The following is a 21,715-nucleotide window of genomic DNA, read 5'->3' on the forward strand; positions in this document are numbered from 1 at the left end:
TCTTGATCCATATTTAATGAGGACCTACTATCCGCTAGTGCTGTGCTGGGGACACTGCTGTGACCAAAAGAGACCACCACTCTCAGGGAGTTTAGTATCTAATGAATTGCAGTGTTTTTTTTGTTGTTGTTGTTTGTTTTAGTGCAACAGGGTGATGGAGAGGCAGGTTAGGGAGGGGGCTGGTGAATTTAGTTAGGAGTGATCAGGGAGGGCCTCCCTGAGGAGGTGACATATGGGCAGAGACCTAAAAGATGGGAACGATTCAGCCGGGTGCAGTGGCTCACGCCTATAATCCCAGTACTCTGGGAAGCCGAGGTGGGTGGATCACAAGGTCAGGAGTTCGAGACCTGTCTGGCCAATATGGTGAAACCCCATCTCTACTAAATATACAAAAAATTAGCCAGACGTGGTGGCATGCACCTGTGGTCTCAGCCCTTCAAGGGGCTGAGGCAGGAAGAATCACTTGAACCCGAGAGGTGGGCGGAGGTTGCAGTGAGCTGAGATCGTGCCACTACACTCCAGCCTGGCGACAGAGTGAAACTCCAAAAAAAAAAAAAAAAAAAAAAAAAAAAAAGAGATGGGAAAGATTCAACCACAGAAAGACATGAAGGGAGATGTGGGGAACAGTATTCCAGGCAGAGGGAACAGCAAGTATGGAGGTTCAGTGGCAGGAAATGTCGAAGAGGGCAGTGTAGCCAGAGGAGACTACATCGGGGAGCAGAGGAGAAGTGGTCATTAACATTTAGTCTGCAGGTCTACGAGTTTTGACAAATGCATGATCATGGAACCCCACCACAATCAAGATACAGAACAGTCCCATCTCCCCAAAATGCTTCCTCATGTCCCTTTGTCCTCTGCTGGGAATGCTCCAGTGGACAAAACCTGTCTTGGTCAGGCATGGTGGCTCACGCCTGTAACCCCAGCACTTTGGGAGGCTGAGGCAGGAGAGTCGCTTTGAGTCCAGGAGTTTGAGACCAGCCTGGGCAACATGATGAGACCCCGTCTGTACTAAAAAAAAAAAGAAAAAAAAAGAAAAAAAAAAAAGTCAGGCGTGGTGGTGTGCACCTGTGGTCATAGCTACTTGAGAGGCTGAGGCAGGAGGATCACTTGAGCCCAGAAGGTTGAGGCTGCAGTGAGCCACGATTACACCACTGCACTCCAGCCTGGGCAGCAGAGGAAGACCCTGTCTCAACCAACAAAAAACAGGCCAGGCGCGGTGGCTCACTCCTGTAATCCCAGCACACTGGGCGGTCAAGGCAGGTGAATCACCTGAGGTCAGGAGTTCAAGACCAGCCTGGCCAATATGGTGAAACCCTGTCTCTACTAAAAATACAAAAATTAGCTGGGCGTGGTGGCATGCACCTGTAGTCCCAGCTACTCGGGAGGCTGAGACAGGAGAATTGCTTGAATCTAGGAGACGGAGGTTGCAGTGAGCTGAGATGACGCCACTGCTCTCAAGCCTGGGTGACAGAGCAAGATTCCATCTCCAAAAAAAAGGAAAAAGAAAAAGAAAAAAAAAACCAGCCAACCAACCCTCACTCCACCCCCGCTCACACACATACCCTAGTCTCTGCCCCTAGCCCTTTCCTGGAGTTAAAGACACACCCGGGGGGTTCCCTGAGCAATTTCCAGAACATCATTATACATGGGAGCATATAGTGGGCGGCCTTTTGTGTTTGGCATTTTTCACTCTGCAGAATGCAGTTGAGAATCACCGACATTGTTGCGTGTCTCGGGTGCGGTTTCCTTGTGACTGCCGAATAGCGCTCCGCTGCGTGGAGGTGACCCGGTTTGTTTATGCAAACACACCTGCTGGATCGCTTCCAGTCTGGGGACATTAAGAATAGAGCTGTTAGAAACAGCCAGGTACAGGTTTTTGCACGGACCGGACGCATGTTTCCATGTCTCTTGGGCGAGTTCCCAGGAGCGGGATTGCTGGGGGGGTTTGGTGAACGTATGTCTAACTTCATAAGGAGTTAAGGGGTTGCACTCTTTTGCCTTCCCATGGGCAGCGTAGGAGAGCTTCGGATGCTCGCCATCCTCACCCGCTCTTGGTATTGTCAGCTGAAAGAATTTTAGCCGTTTTAGCAAGTGTGAAGTGATATCTCACTGTGGTTTGGATTTGCATTTCTCCAGTGACTAATGGCATTGAGCATCTTTGCACGTGCTTTTTTTTTTTTACCATCTGTGTGTCTTCTTTGGTGAAGTGGCAGTTCAAGCCTTTTGCCACAGGGAGCTGATTAATGCTTTTAAAGGCTTCCTTTGATGTGGAGAGTGACGGGCGGAGAGGTGTGGAGAGGGAGGAATTGACGGTCTTGATCCAGGCAGGAGCTGATGGGTGGGCGTGGAGGGGTGAAAGTGGGCCAGTTCTGGAGGCAGAGCCCTTGGCTGAGATGTGGAGGAGCCAGAAAGGAGGCGCATCCAAATGACAGCTGAGAAAACTGAGCCCAGAGAGGGAAAGCGACTTGCCAAGGTTGCACAGCAGAGCAGTGGTAGAGCCAGGATTTGAACTCATTTCTGAGGACTCCCTGACCCCAGGACTGCCCCAACTGTGTGAGGATATCAGAGCTCTGATGGGTCCCTCCTACTGACTTGGCTTGAAATGTTCAAGAACAGCAGTTCCATCTTTTTTTTTTCTTTTTTGAGACAGTCTTGCTCTATCACCTAGCCTGGAGTGCAGTGGCGCGATCTCGGCTCACTGCAACCTCCGTCTCCCAGGTTCAAGCGATTCTCCTGCCTCAGCCTCCAGAGTATCTGGGATTACAGGCGCCCACCACCTTGCCCGGCTAATTTTTTGTGCTTTTAGTAGAGACGGGATTTCACCATGTTGGCCAGGCTGGTCTCGACCTCCTGAACTCAAATAATCTGCCTGCCTCAGCCATCCAAGGTGCTGGGATTACAGGCGTGAGCCACCGCACCCAGCCAGCAGCTCCATCTTTTCAGGGGCTCAGGCCAGAAACTTGGGATTCCAGCTCAGCTTCCCTCTCCCTTTCTCCAGACCCCTCCCTCAGCAGGCACCCTGGGCTCTGCTCTGAAAACCAATCCTGAATCCATCCACTTATCCCTGTACTCCTGCCTCCAGCAATGTCACCACTCATAAGGACCAGCCCAGTCTCCACCACCCTGGTCTCCCGGATCCCACCCTCAACCCACCACAGACTGTTCCCTCCACAAAAGCCAGAGGGCACCCGTGAGCACCTGAATCAGGCACCACCCCTCCTCTGCCTACAACCTTCCATGGCTCCCACCTTCCTTGGGTCAAAGCCCACGTCCTCCCCATGGCCCACAATGCCTTGCAAGACCTGCCCCATCCCTTCCCCGCCCTCTCTTCTGCCCCCTCTTCCCTTCACTCTGCTCCAGCCACACAGGCCTTCTCGATGTTCCTCCAACACGCCAGGCATGGTCCTGCCTCAGGGCCTTTGCACAGGCTGTGCCTCTGCCTAGGATGCTGTTTCCACATGGCTTCCTCTCTCACTTCCTTTGATTCTCAGATCAAATATCACTGCCTGATTGAGGCCACCCCTGGCACCCCGTTTAAGCTGCAACTACCCCACCTTGCGGAACCTCACTTCTCTTCCTTGCTGAAGTTTTCCTCACTGGATTTACAACTCTCTGACATAATGTTTTGCTTTTTAAAACTACCTGTTTCCCCCAATAGACTGTGAGCATCTATTTGCTTTGGAGACTTTGGAGACTTTGTCTCTAGCATGCCCAGAATATAGATGTCACCCAGTAGGTGCTCAGTGGTTATTTAGCAAATGAATGAGTGAGTGAATGAAACGCTCGCCAGGAACCCCCACATTCTCCTGAACCCCCCCTCAACAAGCCTATAAATGCTGAGGCAGGAGGATTGCTTGAGTCCAGGAGTTCGAGACCAGCCTGGGCAACATAGTGAAACCTCGTGTCTACAAAAAAAAAAAAAACAAACAAACCAAAACAAAACAACAACAACAACAAAAGCCAGGTATGGTGATGTGCACCTGTGGTCCCAGCTACTCAAGAGGCTGAGGCAGGAGGATCACTTGTGCCACAGGAGAGCCGTGACTTGCCCAGGGCCACGTACCCCGAAAGGTGCAGGGCTCGTCAGATCCCCTCGGAAATCAGTCTTTGCTTTGGTGAAAACCCACCTGCTCTTCAACTCACAGTCAACAAGGGCTGTTAACACCCTCAGTGCCTGGCCTGTGCTCTGGGGTCTGAGTGGGGCTCCGGCCCAGGGTCCCTGCTGGAGGTGAGACAAATGTGGAGAAATACAGGGCTACAGCGGCATGGAGGCCCAAGCACCTCCCTCCCCCACACAAAACCCAGTGCAGGTCCCTCTTGCCCTTTGCCAAGGCTTCAGGGAGGAAATGGGGGCAAAGAGTGTGGAAAGGAATCCCAGTGTGAGCTGAGGAGGCCACCTTCAGGATGGAACCCCTGACTATGTGCTTGCATGCCTGTGGCGACGGGGAGCTCATTCCTGCACCTGAGTCATTCTTCTCTGTTTTTAAAATGTATTTTATTCATTTATTTATTTTTGAGACATGGTCTCACTCTGTCACCCAGGCTGGAGTGCAGTGGTGTGATCTTGGCTCACGGCAACCTCTGCCTCCCGGGTTCAAGCAATCATTCCACCACAACCTCCCGAGTAGCTGAGATTACAGGTGCCCGCCACCATGCCTGGCTTATTTATTTATTTATTTTTCGTAGAGATGGGGTTTCGCCATGCTGGTCACGCTGGTCTTGAACTCCTGGCCTCAAGTGATCCTCCCACCTCAGCCTCCAAAAATGCTGGGATTATAGGTGTGAGCCACTGCACCTGGCCCATTTTTCTTTCTTTCTTCTTTTCTTTTCTTTCTTTCTTTTTCTCTTTTTCTTTCCTTCCTTCCTTCCTTCTTTCTTCCTTTCTTCCTTTCTTTCTTCTTTCTCTTTTTTTGAGCTGGAGTCTCACCATGTCACTCAGGCTGGAGTGCAGTGCCACAATCTCAGCTCACTGCAACCTCCCCCTCCTGGATTCAAGTGATTCTCCTGCCTCAGCCTCCCAAGTAGCTGAGATTACAGGTGCCTGTCACTGTGCCTCGTTAATATTTGCAGTTTTAGTAGAGACAGGGTTTCACCATCTTGACTAGGCTGGTCTTGAACTCCTGACCTCAAGTGTTCCTCCCGCCTCGGCCTCCCAAATTGCTGGAATTACAGGTGTGAGCCACCACACTTGGCCTGGCCCATTTTTAAATGGCTCTGACTTTGAATTCCATTGGCCTCTGCCTTGCAATGTACGGGTCATAGCTCTCGCTGTTTTGTCCACACAAGCGCTGACTACCTAATTCTTCAGGTCTCTGCTGGACACCCAGTCCCTGCCTGCCTGGGGCTTCCAGTCCAGTGGGGAAGTGTGACCAGGCAGGGGCAGGGTGATTAGCGCTGTGATGGAGGACACACAGGTCCCGCGGGCACCCAGAGAGGCACTTGCCTCAACCTGGAGGATCCAGGAAGGCTTCCCAGGAAGGAGGCGTCCACGTCAAGACTCGTAAGTAAAACCAAAGCAATTGGGCAGGGGTGGGAAGGATGATCCAGGTGGAAGGAACAGGATATCCGAGGGCCCAGGGTTGCAGAAGGCACAGGAATTCTCAACCTTATCGAATACTTTGCTCCTTTCGATACACATACACAGTTCTCCTAATAACAGAGATCTCTTCAGGAGCCTGAAAATACTTGGGTTCAATTATTCTAGAAAGACAAATGATAGGCCAGGCATGGTGGCTCACGCCTGTAATCCTAGCACTTTGGGAGGCTGAGATGGGCAGACTGCCTGAACTCAGGAGTTCAAGATCAGCCTGGGCAACATGGTGAAACCCCGTCTCTACTAAAATACAAAAAATCAGCAGGGCGTGGCAGCAGGCGCCTGTAATCCCAGTTACTCGGGAGACTGAGACATGAGAATTGCATGAACCCAGGAGGCGGAGGTTGCAGCAAGCCGAGATCGTGCCACTGCACTCTAGCCTGGGCAACAAAGTGAAGTTCTGTCTTAAAAAAAAAGAAAGAAAAGAAAAGAAAAGAAAAGACAGACAAATGTCAACAACTTCTGCTCTAATCAACCCCATTTTCCACATGAGGAAACTGAACACAGAGGGGTTAAGTGACTTGCCCCAGGGCAAACAGCAGGGACAAAGCTAATATTAAAATTCAAAAGTCCATCTCTGCATGTCAGGGGCTCGTGCCTGTAATTCCAAACTCAGCTTCCTCATCTCGGTTTTGGGAGGCGGAGGTGGGAGAAACACTTGAACCCAGGAGTTTGAGACCAGCCTGGGCAACACAGAGAGATCCCCATATCTACAAAGAATTTAACAATTAGCTGGGTGTGGTGATGTGCACCTGTAGTCCCAGCTACTTGGGAGGCTGAGGCTGGAGGATTGCTTGAGCCCAGGGGTTTGAGGCTGTAGTGAGCTATGATTGCACCATTGCACTGCAGCCTGGGTGACAGAGAGAGACTCTGTCTCTTTAAAAGGAAAAAAAAAGCGCCCACCTCCAGAGGCTGTTGCTATTTCTGTACCATCCCCATGAAGAACGGTCAGAGTGGGCCAGGCGCGGTGGCTCACGCCTGTAATCCCAGCACTTTGGGAGGCTGAGAAGGGCGGATCATGAGGTCAGGAGATCGAGACCATCCTGGCTAACACGTTGAAACCCTGTCTCTACTAAAAATGCAAAAAATTAGCCGGGCGTGGTAGCGGGCACCTGTAGTCCCAGCTACTTGGGAGGCTGAGGCAGGAGAATGGCATGAACTCGGGAGGTGGAGCTTGCAGTGAGCCGAGATCGTGCCATTGCACTCCAGTCTGGGCCACTGAGCGAGACTCCGTCTCAAAAAAACAACAAAAAAAAGAATGGTCAGAATGAAGGAGTTCATCATGGAACAGGGACACTTAGGCCAAGACTGCTCAGTGTGTCCTTCACCCCTGGCTCTGTCCCAGTTCCTTATCCCAACCTCCTTTGGTAGGTGCCAACCCTCTCTAATGTAGGCTAAGAATAGTGGGCTCTTCACCTCCTGTGTCCCACACCCTCTGCTCCTCATGATACAACCAATGAGAGGCAGATTCCCAGAAACTGTTACTGTCACTCCCAGAGGTCAGTGGAGGAGGCTGGCTGCCAAAGATCTCAGCCCTGACAGTGTGAGGAAGGCCATGATTCATCACCTGGTCCTCCCTCCTCCCGCCTCCTCTGTCCCCGCCTCCTCCCCACACCCTGTCTTCTTCCTAGCCCACCCCTCACAGCCTCCCAGCCAGGCCCAGGAGGGGAGGACGTTTTTAGGAACAGATGGCTGCCTTCCTTGCCCAGCACTCTGCCAGTTAATTAACGCCGCCTGTAATTAAACTTCCCACAAATTAGCTGTCAGCTACGCTAAAGGGAACCGTCCCTCTCAAATGCCACCTTGACTTACTGAATTGTGAGCCTTGTCGACAAAATAATTAAAGGCAGGAGGAGGCAACCAAAATGTGGACCCTTTTTTTTTTCTCCCCCTAATATCTCTATTGGTGTCCATAGCCAAATGTTTCCAGGCAGTTCTTGGGAATACAAAGCTTTTTTTTTTTTTTTCCTGAGGGTTCATGACTAATCCCTTCCATTGTAGAAGGAATCTTTATTGAGCAACTACTGTGTGCCAGGCATGGTGCTGGAGTCACTGCCTTCTTGAAACTCACATCCTTGACATAATGTTTTCTTTTCTTTCTTTTCTTTTTTTTTTTGAGATGGAGTCTCGCTCTGTTGCCCAGGCTGGAGTGCAATGGCATAAACTCAGCTCACTGCAACCCTGCCTCTTGAGTTCAAGCGATTCTCCTGCCTTAGCCTGCTAAGTAGCTGGGATTACAGGCCCATGCCACCACATCCGGCTAATTTTTTTGTGTTTTTAGTAGAGACGGGGGTTTCGCCATGTTGGCCAGGCTGGTCTCGAACTCCTGGCCTCAAGTGATCCACCTGCCTCGGCCTCCTAAAGTGCTAGCATTACAGGCGTGAGCCACCACACCTGGTCAACATGTTTAAAAAGGAAAAAAAGTAAATGAAGTTATTGCAACTAGGGGAAGAGCATTTCAGCCCGTGTAAAGGCCCTGAGGTAGGACTGCACTTGGTGTATTGGAGGAAAAGCCAGGAGGCCTGTGTGGCTGCAGCAGAGGGAGCAAGGGGGAGACAGGGAGGAGAGGAGGGCAGGGAGGGGACAGGGCAGGTCATGCAGGGCCTTGTGGGCTTCAGTGAGGACTTGGGCTTTGACCCAGAGGAAGATGGGAGCCATGGAGGGCTCTAGGCAGAGGAGAGATGGGGCCTGATTCAGGTGCTCACCTGCACCCTCTGGCTGCTTCAGAGAGGACTGTGGGGATGGGGGTGGCAGTGGCCAGGGTGGAGGTGCCTCACTCGCTCTGGGAGGGCAGTGATGGGGCTGGACCAAGATGGAGACAGGAGCGGGGAGAAGTGGGTGGATCTGGGATAGACTGCAGGCAGAGGTGTCGGATTGGCTGATAGATTATACATAATGGAGGGGTCTGGGGGAGGGAAAGAACAATTTCAAGCCTGGGAAGCAGAAGAAAGGGACAATTGATCCACAAAGATGTCAGATTTCCACAGAGCGAAGCCTTTTTCAAAGAGCAAATTTTTCAGCCTCAGATGAGCCAGCTGCCAAGGCCCAGGGAATGTGGCTGGCTGGAGTGAGACCTCCCGGACCTGTCTCCCCTACCCCCACCCCAGCATCAAGGATGAGGGTGAAGGTTGAGGGAGGGGGTCCTGATGGCTGCAGGGTCAAGCCCCCGGCAAACCTCAGGGGAGACGAGATCGGCAATTGTCCCCTGGCTGCAAAAATTCAATCAAGCCCTGGGGTTAGAGGAGGGCTCCGGGCCTCACCAGGTAAGTTAGAAAGTCAATGTGGACATCCATGTTCTTCCACCTACCAGGATAACTTGAAGCCCTGCGGGGCAGATGTCAGGCCCTCGAAGCACCTCAGGGCCTTTGCACAAGCTATACTTACTGCCTGGAGCCCCTCCCCTCCCCTCCCCTTCTCTCCCCTCCCCTCCCCTCCTTTTCCCTCTTCTGACGGAGTCTCGCTCTGTCACCCAGGCTGGAGTGCAGTGATGTGATCTCGGTTCACTACAACCTCTGCCTCCTGGGTTCAAGTGATCCTCCCTCCTCAGCCTCCTGAGTAGCTGAGATTACAGATGTCTGCCACCACACCCAGCTAATTTTTATATTTTTAGTAGAGATGGGGTTTCACCTTGTTGGTCAGGCTGGTCTCGAACTGCTGACCTCATCGCTACCCCTTTCTTATCTTTCAGGTCTTTGCTCGGGCATCACTTCCTCCAGGAAGCCTCCCTGATGCCCCAGCCTGAGTCAGGTGTTCCCTCTGGGCCCAACCGTGTCTGTGACTCTCCCATCATGGCTCTGATGCTGTAAAAACCCAGTGCTGTAAACATGATGCTCTGCGTCCTTCTTCCCTCACTGGACTGTGAACCCGTAAGGGCCAGGTCTGTTCTAATCACCAGTGCTTAGAAGAATTTGGCTGGGCACAGTGGCTCAGGCCTGTAATCCCAGCACTTTGGGAGGCTGAGGGGGGTGGATCACTTGAGGTCAGAAGTTTGAAACCAGCCTGGCCAACATGGTGAAACCCCATCTCTATTAAAAATACAAAAAAAATTAGCCAAATGTGGTGGCACATGCCTGTAATCCCAGCTACTCAGAGGGCTGAGGCAGGAGAATCGCTTGAACCCAGGAGGTGGAGGTTGCGGTGAGCCCAGACTGCGCCACTGTACTCCAGCCTGGGCGACAGAGCAAGACTCCATCCCAAAAATAAATAAATAAACAAATAAATAAAATAATAACACATGTCCTGAGGGAGCTTCCTGGGGTGATAAAAATGTACATCTGGAAGGAGTTAGTGGCTACACAGGTGCATACATTTGTCAAAGTTCATCGAACTCTGTCCTTAAATTACACCTCCATAAAGCTGATCCAAAGGGAAGATATAAGAATGCCACGAAAGGCCGGGCGCGGTGGCTCATGCCTGTAATCCCAGCACTTTGGGAGGCCGAGGCGGGCGGATCATGAAGTCAGGAGATCGAGACCATCCTGGCTCACACGGTGAAACCCCGTCTCTACTAAAAAATACAAAAAATTAGCTGGGCGTGGTGGCGGGCACCTGTAGTCCCAACTCCTCAGGAGGCTGAGGTAGGAGAATGGTGTGAACCCGGGAGGTGGAGCTTGCAGTGAGCTGAGATCACGCCATTGCACTCCAGCCTGGGCGACAGAGCAAGACTCCGTCTCAAAAAAAAAAAAAAAAAAAAAAGAATGCCAAAAATACGCGCTCACGGGTGCGCTCCTCCACTGCTGGTGGGAATGCAAAATGGTACAGCCACTCTGGAAAACAGTTTGGCAGTTCCTTAAAAAGTTAAACAGACACCTACCATACGACCCAGGCACCCACTGCTAGGTGATTCCCCGAGAGAAACAGAAGCATATGTCCACCCGGAGACACGTGCGAGGATGTTCGTAGCAGCTTTCTTCGTGACAGCCAAACACAGGATGCAAACCCAAATGCCCATCCGCTGGTGGCTCGGTAAACAGACTGCGGTCCACCCAGGCACTGGAATACGACTCAGCAATAAAAAGGGGTGGACTATGGAGACACGCACCAGCTTGGATGAATCTCCAATGCACCTATGCTGAGTGGAAGATGACAGATTCAAAACATCAGTTTTAACAATAGGCAAAGGAAACAGTGGTGATGGAGTAGGAAGATGCGCCTGGGAGGAGAGGGACAGTTCATGACAGGGGTCACCGAGATCTTTTGGGTGCTAGAATGCTCTTCCCCAGGGCAGGGCTAGGGTGAGGTGGTAGAAGGATCTTCCCCAGGAGCAAACTTTAAGGGAGGACCAAAAAAATCCCCAAACAACAATAAAAACTCAGCTATCAAGCTAAATAACATCTGACTGCATTTTCTCTTCTCCTCTCCTCTCCTCTCCTCTTCTCTCTTCTCTCCTCTCTCCTCTCCTCTCTTCTCTCTTCTCTCTCCTCTCCTCTTTCTCTTCTCTTAATTCTCATCTCTTCAATTCTCTTCTCTTCAATTCTTGTTTCTTCAATTCTCTTCTCTCCTCTTTTCTTTTTGAGATGGAGTCTCGCTCAGTCACCCAGGCTGGAGTGCAGTGGCGTGATCTCAGTTCAATGCAACCTCCCCCTCCTGAGTTCAAGCAATTTTCCTGCCTCAGCCTCCTGAGTAGCTGGGATTACAGGCACACACCACCACGCTCAGCTAATTTTCGTATTTTTAGTAGAGACGGGGTTTTGTTACGTTGTTCGGGCTGGTCTGGAACTCCTGATCTCAGGTGACCCACTGCCTTGGTCTCCCAAAGTGCTGGGATTACAGGCCTGAGCCACCTTTCTTTCCTTCCTTCCTTCCTTCCTTCCTTCCTTCCTTCCTTCCTTCCTTCCTTCCTTCCTTCCTTCCTTCCTTCCCTCCCTCCCTTGCTCTTTCTTTCTCTCTTTCTCTCTTCTTTCTCTTTTTCTTTTCTTTCTTTCTTTCTTTCTGTCTCTCTCTTTCTTCCTTCCCCCCCCCCGTTCCTCCCTTCCTTTTCTCTCTCTTTCTTTTCTTTATTTTTTAAAAATTAATTTATTTTTTGGTGGAGTCTTGCTCTGTCACCCAGGCTGGAGTGCAGTGGCACAATCTTGGCTAACCACAACCTCTGCCTCCCGGGTTCAAGCAATTCTCCTGCCTCAGCTTCCCAAGTGGCTGGGATTACTGGCCTGTGCCACCATGACTGGCTAAGTTTTGTATTTTTAGTATAGACGGAGTTTCACCATGTTGGCCAGGCTAGTTTCGAACTCCTGACCCCAAATGATCCACCCGTCTCGCTTTTTTTTTTTTTTTAAACAGATTGGGTCTTGCTCTGTTGCCCAGGTTGGAGTGCAGTGGCACAACCACGGCTCACTGCAGCCTCCATCTCCTGGGCTCAAGTGATCCTCCCATCTCAGCTTCCTGAGTAGCTGAGATCACAGGCATGCACCACCATGCCCGACTAATTTATTTCATTTTTTGTAGAGATGGGGTCTTGCTATGTTGCTCAGGTTGGCCTCTAACTTGTGGGCTCAAGTGATCCTCCTGCCTCAGCCTCCCAAAGTGATAGGATTATAGGCATGAGCCACTGTGCCCAGCCCAATGCAATATTTTTTTAAAAAATCAAAATTAATGCAAATAAAATATCCAGATGGCCCATCAATGATAGACTGGATTAAGAAAATATGGTACATATACACATACCATGGAATACTATGCAGCCATAAAAAGGAATGAGCTCACGTCCTTTGCAGGGTCATGGATGGTATTGGAGGCCATTATCCTCAGCAAACTAACACAGGAACAAAAAAACAAACACTGCACGTTCTCACCTAACAGCGGGAGCTGAATAGTGATGAGAATACATGGATACAGGGAGGGGAACAACACACACTGGGGCCTGTTGGAAGAGGGAGGGAGGGAGAGCATTGGGAAGAATAGCTAATGGATGCTGGGCTCAATACCTAGCAGCAAACTACCACGGCGAGCAAATGATCCATGCGGCAAACTACCACGGCACATGCTTACCTATGTTACAAACCTGTACAACCTGCACATGCATCCCTGAACTTAAAAGTTGAAGAAAACAAAAAAATCTGGGATGAACCGGGCATGGTGGCTCATGCCTGTAATTCCAGCACTTTGGGAGGCCAAAGCGGGCAGATCACCTGAGGTCAAGAGTTCGAGACCAGCTTGGCCAACATGGTGAAACCCTGTCTCTACTAAAAATACAAAAATTAGCCAGGTGTGGTGGTGGATGCCTGTAATCCCAGCTACTCAGGAAGCTGAGGCAGGAGAATCGCTTAAACCCGGGAGGTGGAGGTTGCAGTGAGCTGAGATCATGCCACTGCACTCCAGCCTGGGAGATAGAGTGAGACCCTATCTAAAAAAAAAAAAAAAAAAAAAAAAAAAATCAAACTTGCTAACAGAGAGAGAATTCCGGCCAGGTACGGTGGCTCATGCCTGTAATCCCAGCATTTTGGGAGGCGAAGGCAGGCAGATCACTTGAGGTCAGGAGTTTGAGATCAGCCTAGTCAACATGGTAAAATCCTGTCTCTACCAAAAATACAAAAATTAGCTGGGTGTGGTGGCAGGTGCCTATAATCCTAGCTATTCTGGAGGCTGAGGCAGGAGAATCGCTTAAGCCTGGGAGGTGGAGGTTACCGTGAACTGAGATCGTGCCACTGTACTCCAGCCTGAACAACAGAATGAGACTCTGTATCAGAAACAAACAAACAAAGAGAATTCCTTGTTCTGCTACCAGACTCACCTTACTCCCCTCCCCCTAGTTGGGGGCCCTAAATATTTATCTCCATCTGGCTGCTGGTGACAAGCACCCCTGTGTGTTTAGGTCAAAATTCACCCGACTGTATACTTGAGATTTCTATGTTTAAGGTTTCCAAGTTTCACCTCAATAAGAAAGTTAAAAAAAAAGAAACGCGGCCGGGCGCGGTGGCTCATGTTTGTAATCCCAGCACTTTGCGGGGCCGAGGCAGGTGGATCACCTGAGGTTGGGAGTTTGAGACCAGTCTGACCAACATGGAGAAACCCCATCTCTACTAAAAATATAAAATTAGCCAGATGTGGTGGCTCATACCTGTAATCCCAGCTACTCGGGAGGCTGAGGCAGGAGAATCATTTGAACCTGGGAGGCAGAGGTTGCAGTGAGCTGAGATCGCGCCATTGCAATCCAGCCTGGGCAACAAGAGCAAAACTCCATCTTAAAAAAAAAGAAGAAAGAAAGAAAAAAGAAACGCAGGCAGACAAAACAACCTTACCGGTTTCAAGAATACCCACAAGTTTGGTTTTTTTTTTTTTTTTTAAAGCCCATTCTGCACTTTGGGAGGCTGAGGCAGGAGGATCGCTTGAAGCCAGGAGTTGGAGACCAGCCTGGGCAACATAGCGAGACCTTATTTCTATAAAAAATTTAAAACTTAGCCGGCCGTGGTGGCATGCACCTGTAGTCCCAGTTACTTGGGAAGCTGAGGTGGCAGGATCACTTGAGCCCAGAAGGTTGAGGCTGCAGTGAGCTGAGATCACACAACTGCGCCCTAGCCTGGGAGACAGAGCAAGACCCTGTCAAAGAAAAAGAAAAAAAAAAAAAGCCAATTCCAGTGGTTATGGGGACAGAAGGGGGAATATACAAAATAAGAGGCAGTGGAGCGGGGAGTGGGGATTAAGGACATATTTGTTGAATGAATACAGCGGTGGACGAGGAGATATGGCCCCCAAAGGCTCCTGGAGGCCACGGTAAATAAACAAGGGAACAAGATCATTAAGAGGGGCTGTCCCCTCCTGCCTCTGCCTACCCTCCTCACCCTCCATCGGCAGCACCGACTAGGAGAGGGAAGACGTGGCTGGTGGCCTGTCCCTCTTCCCTATTATTCTGGGAGCCCCGTGGGGACAGGGACCAGGGGCTGATGTCGCCACCGCTGCATCCCCAGTGAGTCTCTACTGGCATACAGTAGGCGCTCCATGCATGCGCGAGTGTCTGGGATGGGCAGCTCGGGGGTCTTTGACTACTGGGGGCATGGGGGTGTCTTTTGTCCTTCCTGCTCCTATGGGAGGAATCACGCGTCCCTGGGGGCAGGAGTCCCCCAAGTTCAGCCCCTGGACCCTCCTGGGCCCAAAAAAGGGGAGGGGCAAGTGAGAGTTTCACAGAGAGGGGGATGGGGGAACGCAGATGCCCAGGTGCCACCCTGGGAGGACCCCGCCCGCGCCTCGCAAGGTCTCCACTGCTTGCGGGGGACAAGGGAATGGGCTCCAGGCTGGCCAATGGGGGCGCAGAGGGGGCGCATTACCTCATCAGGCGGCGCGGCCATTGGCTGCAGGCGTCCAGTGGGCGGGAGCGGGGCGCGAGCTCCCAGGACCCGGGAGGGGGTTGCAGGGGCCAGCCCCGGAGGATCCTGTGGGAGGGGGAAGGGGAGGAGAGGGGAGGGAAAGCGAGGGGGGAGTGCAGGAAATGGGGAATTTGCAATATCTGCGGGGCTGTGAGGGGGTCTTTAGAAGAGTGTCGCCCCTACTCCCTGTCCCCCAACTCCACGCTGCCCCCTACTCCGTGTTGTACCTCTCCCACGAGGGTCCCTTCGCCTGGGCGTCTTGGTGGGGGAGGGGGAGAGGTGGGAAGAGCAGAAGGGGAATGAGAGGGTCCCCTTCCCGCAGCGAAATTAGCAGCTCCCTTCCCAAGGGTTCTTTTAACACCCTTCCCCCCCGCCCCCCCGCCTCCCTGCACACACACACACACATTGTCCCCAGGAGGCACGGACAGACGCACCCACCCCCACTCAGAACACACCTTCTTTTGTGGAACTGCCCGAGACCGCAGCATTCCTCCCACAGAATTCCAGGGAGCGCACATGGTCCACGGACATCCTCGGAGCACCCACAAGTGGTGGGGGGCAGGGCTCCATGTCTTCGAGCCTCAGTTTCCCCCGTGTGAAATGGGGTAGATAAAAGCCTCCACATCCCGGGACTGCTGTGAAGATTCATTCAATCAGGCAACAAGCCCTTACCCAGACGGGGTGCTGGGGATACGGCACCACCCAGTCGGGCCCAGACTCCAGCCTGAGGTCTGGTGGGGGAAAACAGAGGTAGATGGGCAGATACAGCAGGTCATTTCAAAAGACCATACCTGCCAAATAAAAGAAAAATGACGAAAATAAAAACAAGGGGATGAGGTGGAGAGCGAGTTGGATGTTACTTTAGACTAGCAATCAAGGAGGGCTTTCCTGAGGAGGTGATGTTTAGGGAGAATAAAAAGAAGCTGTGGGAAGAACTGGGAGAAGAGTTCCAGGTGGAGGGAACCAGCCTGTGCAAAGGTCCCGAGGCAGCACTAAGTCTGGCGGAACAGCGAGGAGGCCTGTGTAGCTGGAGCAGAGTGAGGAGGGGGAGAGAGGATGGAGGGGAGCAGAGGGTGGGGAAGGGATGGGGCAGGTCGTGCAGGGCCTTTTAGCACTTAGTAAGGACTTGGGCTTTGACCCCAAGGGAGATGGAAGCCGTGGAGGGCTGTGGGTAGAGGCGGGATGGATGCTGACTCATAGGAGGTTCATAGGAGCTCTCTGACTGCTTGCTGTGGGGAGGATAGACTGTGGGGTGGGAGCCAGGGACCAGGATGGAGGTGACCCTGGCTCATCCAGATAAGCATTGATGGTGCCAGATCAAGGCTGGAACCACAGGAGGAGTGAGGAGAGGACAAGACCAAGGTCTATTTGGAGCCAACAGATTTCATTTTAGGAGTATTGGGTTGTGGGGGAGGTGCATCGGTGGTTCCTGCACAGGACTGGACCCACAGTGGTAGGAGGGGTGAACAGTAGTGGGATAGTTGGGTGGTCTTTTCCTTCCCCCACTCCCTACTCCAGGCCTCTACATTCAAGGCCAAATGAATGAGTGAGTCACCTCCAGCTGAGAGTGGCTGGGAGAGGTATACACTAGGCGCTGACTCAAACCTCCCACTCTGGCGCCTGTACTCCTGAGTCATCCACACCCCCTGCTCCTCACTGTCTCAAAGCCGGAGGGCCAAGTGTACCCCCCAAGTGAGATTAGTAACACATCAAACCTCTCTCAGCATCTCGCCCTCCTGCCTGAGAACCCCGGTTCTGCAGTCCCAGCCTCAGCCCCACCTGATACTGAAATCTCCCCCAGGGTCCCCCTGGGTGGTTAGTGTGACCTTACTTTGCATGCCTCCAGGACCAGGAAGCTCTCTCTTTTTGAGTAAGTGAAATATCATAGGAGTGGCCCCCAACGTTTTAAAAAGATCGTCCTGGACTGCGTTCACCTGTTGTGAACCCTCCATGACTCCCTGTTGCCCTCAGGACAAAGTCCTATCTCCTCAGCATGTCTTATGAGTGGTCTGGGCTCTGCTGACTTCCCCAGCTACACCCCTCTCCCCATCCCAACCCCACTTCCCACCCAGTCACGCTCATGGTTATAAGCATAATTCCTTCTCAACCTTTGCACAAGCTGTTCTCTCTCTTTGGAAGGCCTTTCTTCCTTCCTTTTTTGCTTGCCTGCCTCAAAGTATACATTTAAGCACAGTTTAGATGTCAGCCCTTCTAGGAAGGCTTCCCCCACCCCCTAGGGCGAGTGAAAGAACCTTGATCTCTCGTGGATACATTGTATCTCCCCTAATCTAGCCTTGCAGATTAGAACTCCCACTCGCCAGCTGCTGACTTCTGGGCTGGTAGCTGTTTGCAGGGCTCAGAAATTCACCAGCCATGGGTTTCTTGGTGGGGAAATTCTGTTCTTCCCAGAACTGTCCCTCTGGGTATCCCTGAGGACATCATTAGTTTAAAACCATCTCCTCTGATCTGCTCCCCGCAGGGCACTCCCCATGCAACCACAGCCCCGGAGTGGAGAAGTGGGGGGTTCCATTTGAAGAGTGATTGACTAACAGCCATTAGATTAATGGGCAAAGCGCAGTGTTTTCATTTCTGCTGCATCTACAAACTAAATGTTCCCATGTAATTACAATTAAGGACATGTTCGCCTGTGACAGCTCCTGGCTTCCTGGCCTCCCTAGCCGCTCTCTCCCGCCCCTTCCCGGGTCATTTACTATTTTCTCCTCCTTTCCCCTCCTCTTTTTGGCCTTCTTCAGTCCTCAGTTCTTCTTCCCAATTTCCTCATTTCTCCCCACCTTTCTGCTTTGAAACTCCTTTTCCTTCTTCTTTTCTTCTCTCTGCCTCTTCCTGTCTCTCTGCTTCTGTCTCTCTCTCTCTTCCTATATCTCAGTTTCCTCTATGTCTCTCAATTTCTGTTTATCTTTGTCTTTTCTCTGTTTCTATCTCTCTTTCTCTCTGTCTCTGCCCCTCTCTGAGTCCTCCCTCTCTTTTAATGATGTATAACTTATAAAGTGCTCAAATCTTGTGTGTAGCCTGAGGAATCGTGACATGGACATAGACCCATTTGGCTACCACCACATCAAGACGGAGAACATTCCCCTCAGAAGCTCCCTTGGTGCTGCCTCGCAATTAGACCCTCTCAAGGATAACTGTACTTTTTTCTTGTTTTGAGACAGAGTCTCGCTCTGATTCCCAGGCTGGAGTGCAGTGGCACGATCTTGGCTCATTGCCATCTCCGCCTCCTAGGTTCAAGTGATTCTCCTGCCTCAGACTCCCAAGTAGCTGGGATGACAGGCAAGCTCTACCACGGCTGGATAATTTTTTGTATTTTTAGTAGAGATGGGGTTTCACCATGTTGCCCAGGCTGGTCTCAAACTCCTGACCTCAAGTGATCCACCTGCCTCGGCCTCCCAAAATACTGGGATTACAGGAATGAGCCACGGTGCCTCTCTTTAGCCTTCCCAACCCTAGCGTCAGACCTCTGCCCCCCAACCCTGATACTGGGACTAGAGTGTCCTTGACACCTCCCACCCTCCCTAGTTGCCCTTTCAGGGCAGGCACAGATGAGGGCTATGGGCCTGGGGTGAAGGGAGGCCTTCTGTGGATGAAGCAACCCTTTAGGAGAGCCAACTATGGCCCCCCTGAGCTCCCCAGGGGACATTACAGGCCAGGACCCTTTTTGTCCTAAAACCTTTTCTGATTCTGGTCTGAAAATCCCCTTCCCTAGGCCTTTTTTTTTTTTTTTTTTTTTTTTTTTTGAGAGGGTGTTCCGCTTTGCTCCCAGGCTGGAGTGCAGTGGCGTGATCTCGGCTCACTGCAAGCTCCGCCCCCCGGGTTCACGCCATTCTCCCGCCTCAGCCTCCCAAGTAGCTGAGACTACAGGCGCCCGCCACCACGCCCGGCTATTTTTTTGTATTTTTATTAGAGACGGGGTTTCACCATGTTAGCCAGGATAGTCTCGATCTCCTGACCTCGTGATCCACCCGCCTCGGCCTCCCAAAGTGCTGGGATTACAGGCTTGAGCCACCGCGCCCGGCCTGGCCTTTTTTTTTTTTTTTTTTTTTTTTTTTTTTTTTGAGACAGAGTGTCCCACTCTGTTGCCAGGCCATAGTGCAGTGGTGCGATCTTGCAAGCTCTGCCTCCTGGGTTCAAGCAATTCTCCTGCCTCAGCCTCCCGAGTCGCTGGGACTACAGGCGTGTGTCACCATGCCCAGCTAATTTATTTTTTATTTTTTTCCTTTTTTTATTTTTAGTAGAGTCGGGGTTTCACCATGATGGCCAAGATGATCTTGATCTCCTGGCCTGGCCTCGGGATCCGCCTGCCTCGGCCTCCCAAAGTGCTGGGACTACAGGCGTGAGCCTCTGCGCCTGGCCTCACTAGGTTCTTCTGAAGACAAACGCCCTTCTGGGGTCCCAGCGCCCTCTGACCTGACCTTACAGATGAGCCTTTTGGCTCAGGAAACTTCGCTTTTCCTTCTGTCTCTACAGATGGTACAACTGAGGCCCAGTGTGGGGTGCTCGCCCAATGTCAGACGGTAGAGTCTGAACCCGGTGCCAGTAGGACCCAGGCCTGCAAGGGGACAGCTTTGAGCTCTGTGGCCTCAGGATGGCTGTCCCAAGCCTGGGTCCTCACCTGTGAAATGGGAGACTGGATGTTGGGCCAGGTGCCCTGATGATCTCTGAGGCTATCCGACCTGGCTGCAGGGCGCTGATCCCCTGGACCCGGCTCCAATCAGGTGGGTGATACTATGGGGAGCGGCACGGGAGCTTTCTTCCTGCCTGGGAAGTTCAAGGCCAAATGGGGGCTTCCCGGGACAGAGAGCAGGTTAGACAATTATCTGCCTTTGGTCCTCTGGTGTCATGGATTGGTTGGAGCTCTCCCTGATGAAACGGGACATAGGATGGACATGTTCAGTCACTTGTCCCCAGCAAATTCCGGTTTCAATCCCACCTCCACTCCTTTGCTTAGGCCTGTCCACCTACTGGACCATCCTACTCCTTGCTTCCCTGCTTACCCAAAGCCTTCCAACCTCCAAAGGCCAGACTTGAGCCTCATGCATCTTTTTTCTTTTCTTTTTTTTTTTTTTTTGAGACGGAGTCTCGCTCTGTCGCCCAGGCTGGAGTGCAGTGGGGCGATCTCAGCTCACTGCAAGCTCCACCTCAGGGCTGTGTCTCTGGTTGGAAAAAAAATACCAACAGTGGTCTGGGTGTGGTGGCTCATGCCTGTAATCCCAGCACTTTGGGAGGCTGAGGCAGGTGGATCACTTGAGGTCAGGAATTCGTTCGTGACCAGCTTGGCCAACGTGGTGAAACTGAGAATCCATCTCAAAAAACAAACAAACAAAAAACCAACAACGATGACCTTCATCACCATCACCATCATCCTGCGTTACTGAGCATTCTGTGTGTGCCAAGCCTTGTGCTGAGGATTTAACTTGAATTCTCATGGATAATCCAGGCCATGGTTCACAAGGGTCTTCTGAAATAAGCCCTGTCGTTGTTCTCATTTTCCAGACGAGTAGGTCTCAAAGCTCTGAGAGGATGCAGTGCTTGGCTGAAAGTCATGCAGCCAGTGAATGGCAAAGCTGGGATTCGAACCCATCTCTGGGCGACCCCAGACCTCCAACACTAGAGGCAAATGACAACATAAACTCCATCCCTCCTCTCCCCTCCCTGTGGCTGAAACTGCGTTTGCAGACACCAAATGCAGCCTGTCAGCAGCTCCTCTGGCCTCTGATAAATCGGGAGAATTAAAATCCATTTAGAGGGAAATCTCTAAATAGGTCTGCGTTGTGTTTTGTGTGTGGGGTTTTTTTTTTTTTTTTTTTCCTTCTTCCCCCTGCTGTCTCCAACTGGGTAATGTATTCTAGGAGCAGAACTGATTCTGACTTAATTGAATTTAAAAGCAGGTATTACATCTGCACCTTGTAAGTGAACGCACGTGGAGGAACGGCTGCCGGGATGGAGTGCTGTTTTTTTTTTTTTAATTTTTTGGAGATGGAGTCTCACTCTGTTGCCCAGACTGGAGTGCAGTGGCACGATCTCGGCTCACTGCAACCTCCACCTCCCGTTTTCAAGCGATTCTCCTGCCTCAACCTCTGGAGTAGCCACCACCATGCCCAGCTTATTTTTTGTATTTTTTAGTAGAGACGGGGTTTCACCATGTTACCCAGGCTGGTCTTGAACTCCAGACCTCAGGGGATCTACCCGCCTTGGCCTCCCAACATGCTGAGATGACAGGCGTGAGCCACCGTGCCTGGATGGAGTGTTTTTACCCAGTGTTGCCTTAATCTTTCTTTGTACTGAGGAAGTGGCATTAATCCCCATTTGGGACCCCTTGTTAGGGCCATCTCAGGCTGGGCCATAAAGGGTGGCGGGTTTGGAGACGCGAGGCCACGAGAACTTGCAGGTGAATTGGGGTATGGGTGCAGGAACTCAGCTGCCTGCTTTATCTTTCATTTTCCATTTCATTCTCATCTCTCCCTGGCGTCCTGTTAGCCCCGCCTCCAAGCCATGCCCAAACCACACCCCAACCACGCCCCCAACCTCCCACCTCTCACCCTTGCCTTTGCCTTTATCCTGATCTGAAACCCCGACACCTTCTGGACTTACTTTATCCTGGATCTCCCACAGCAGCCAAAGTGATTGCATCCTTTTTAATTTTTTTCTTGAGGTGGAGTCTTGCTCTGTCTCCCAGGCTGGAGTGCAGTGGTGTCATCTCAGGTCACTGCAATCTCTGCCTCCCAAGTTCCAGCGATTCTCCTGTCTCAGCCTCCTGAGTAGCTGGGATTACAGGCACCCGCCACCGTGCGTGGCTAATTTTTCT

This window comes from Papio anubis, chromosome 20 (assembly GCF_008728515.1).
Source record: "Papio anubis isolate 15944 chromosome 20, Panubis1.0, whole genome shotgun sequence".
NCBI lineage: Eukaryota > Metazoa > Chordata > Mammalia > Primates > Cercopithecidae > Papio > Papio anubis.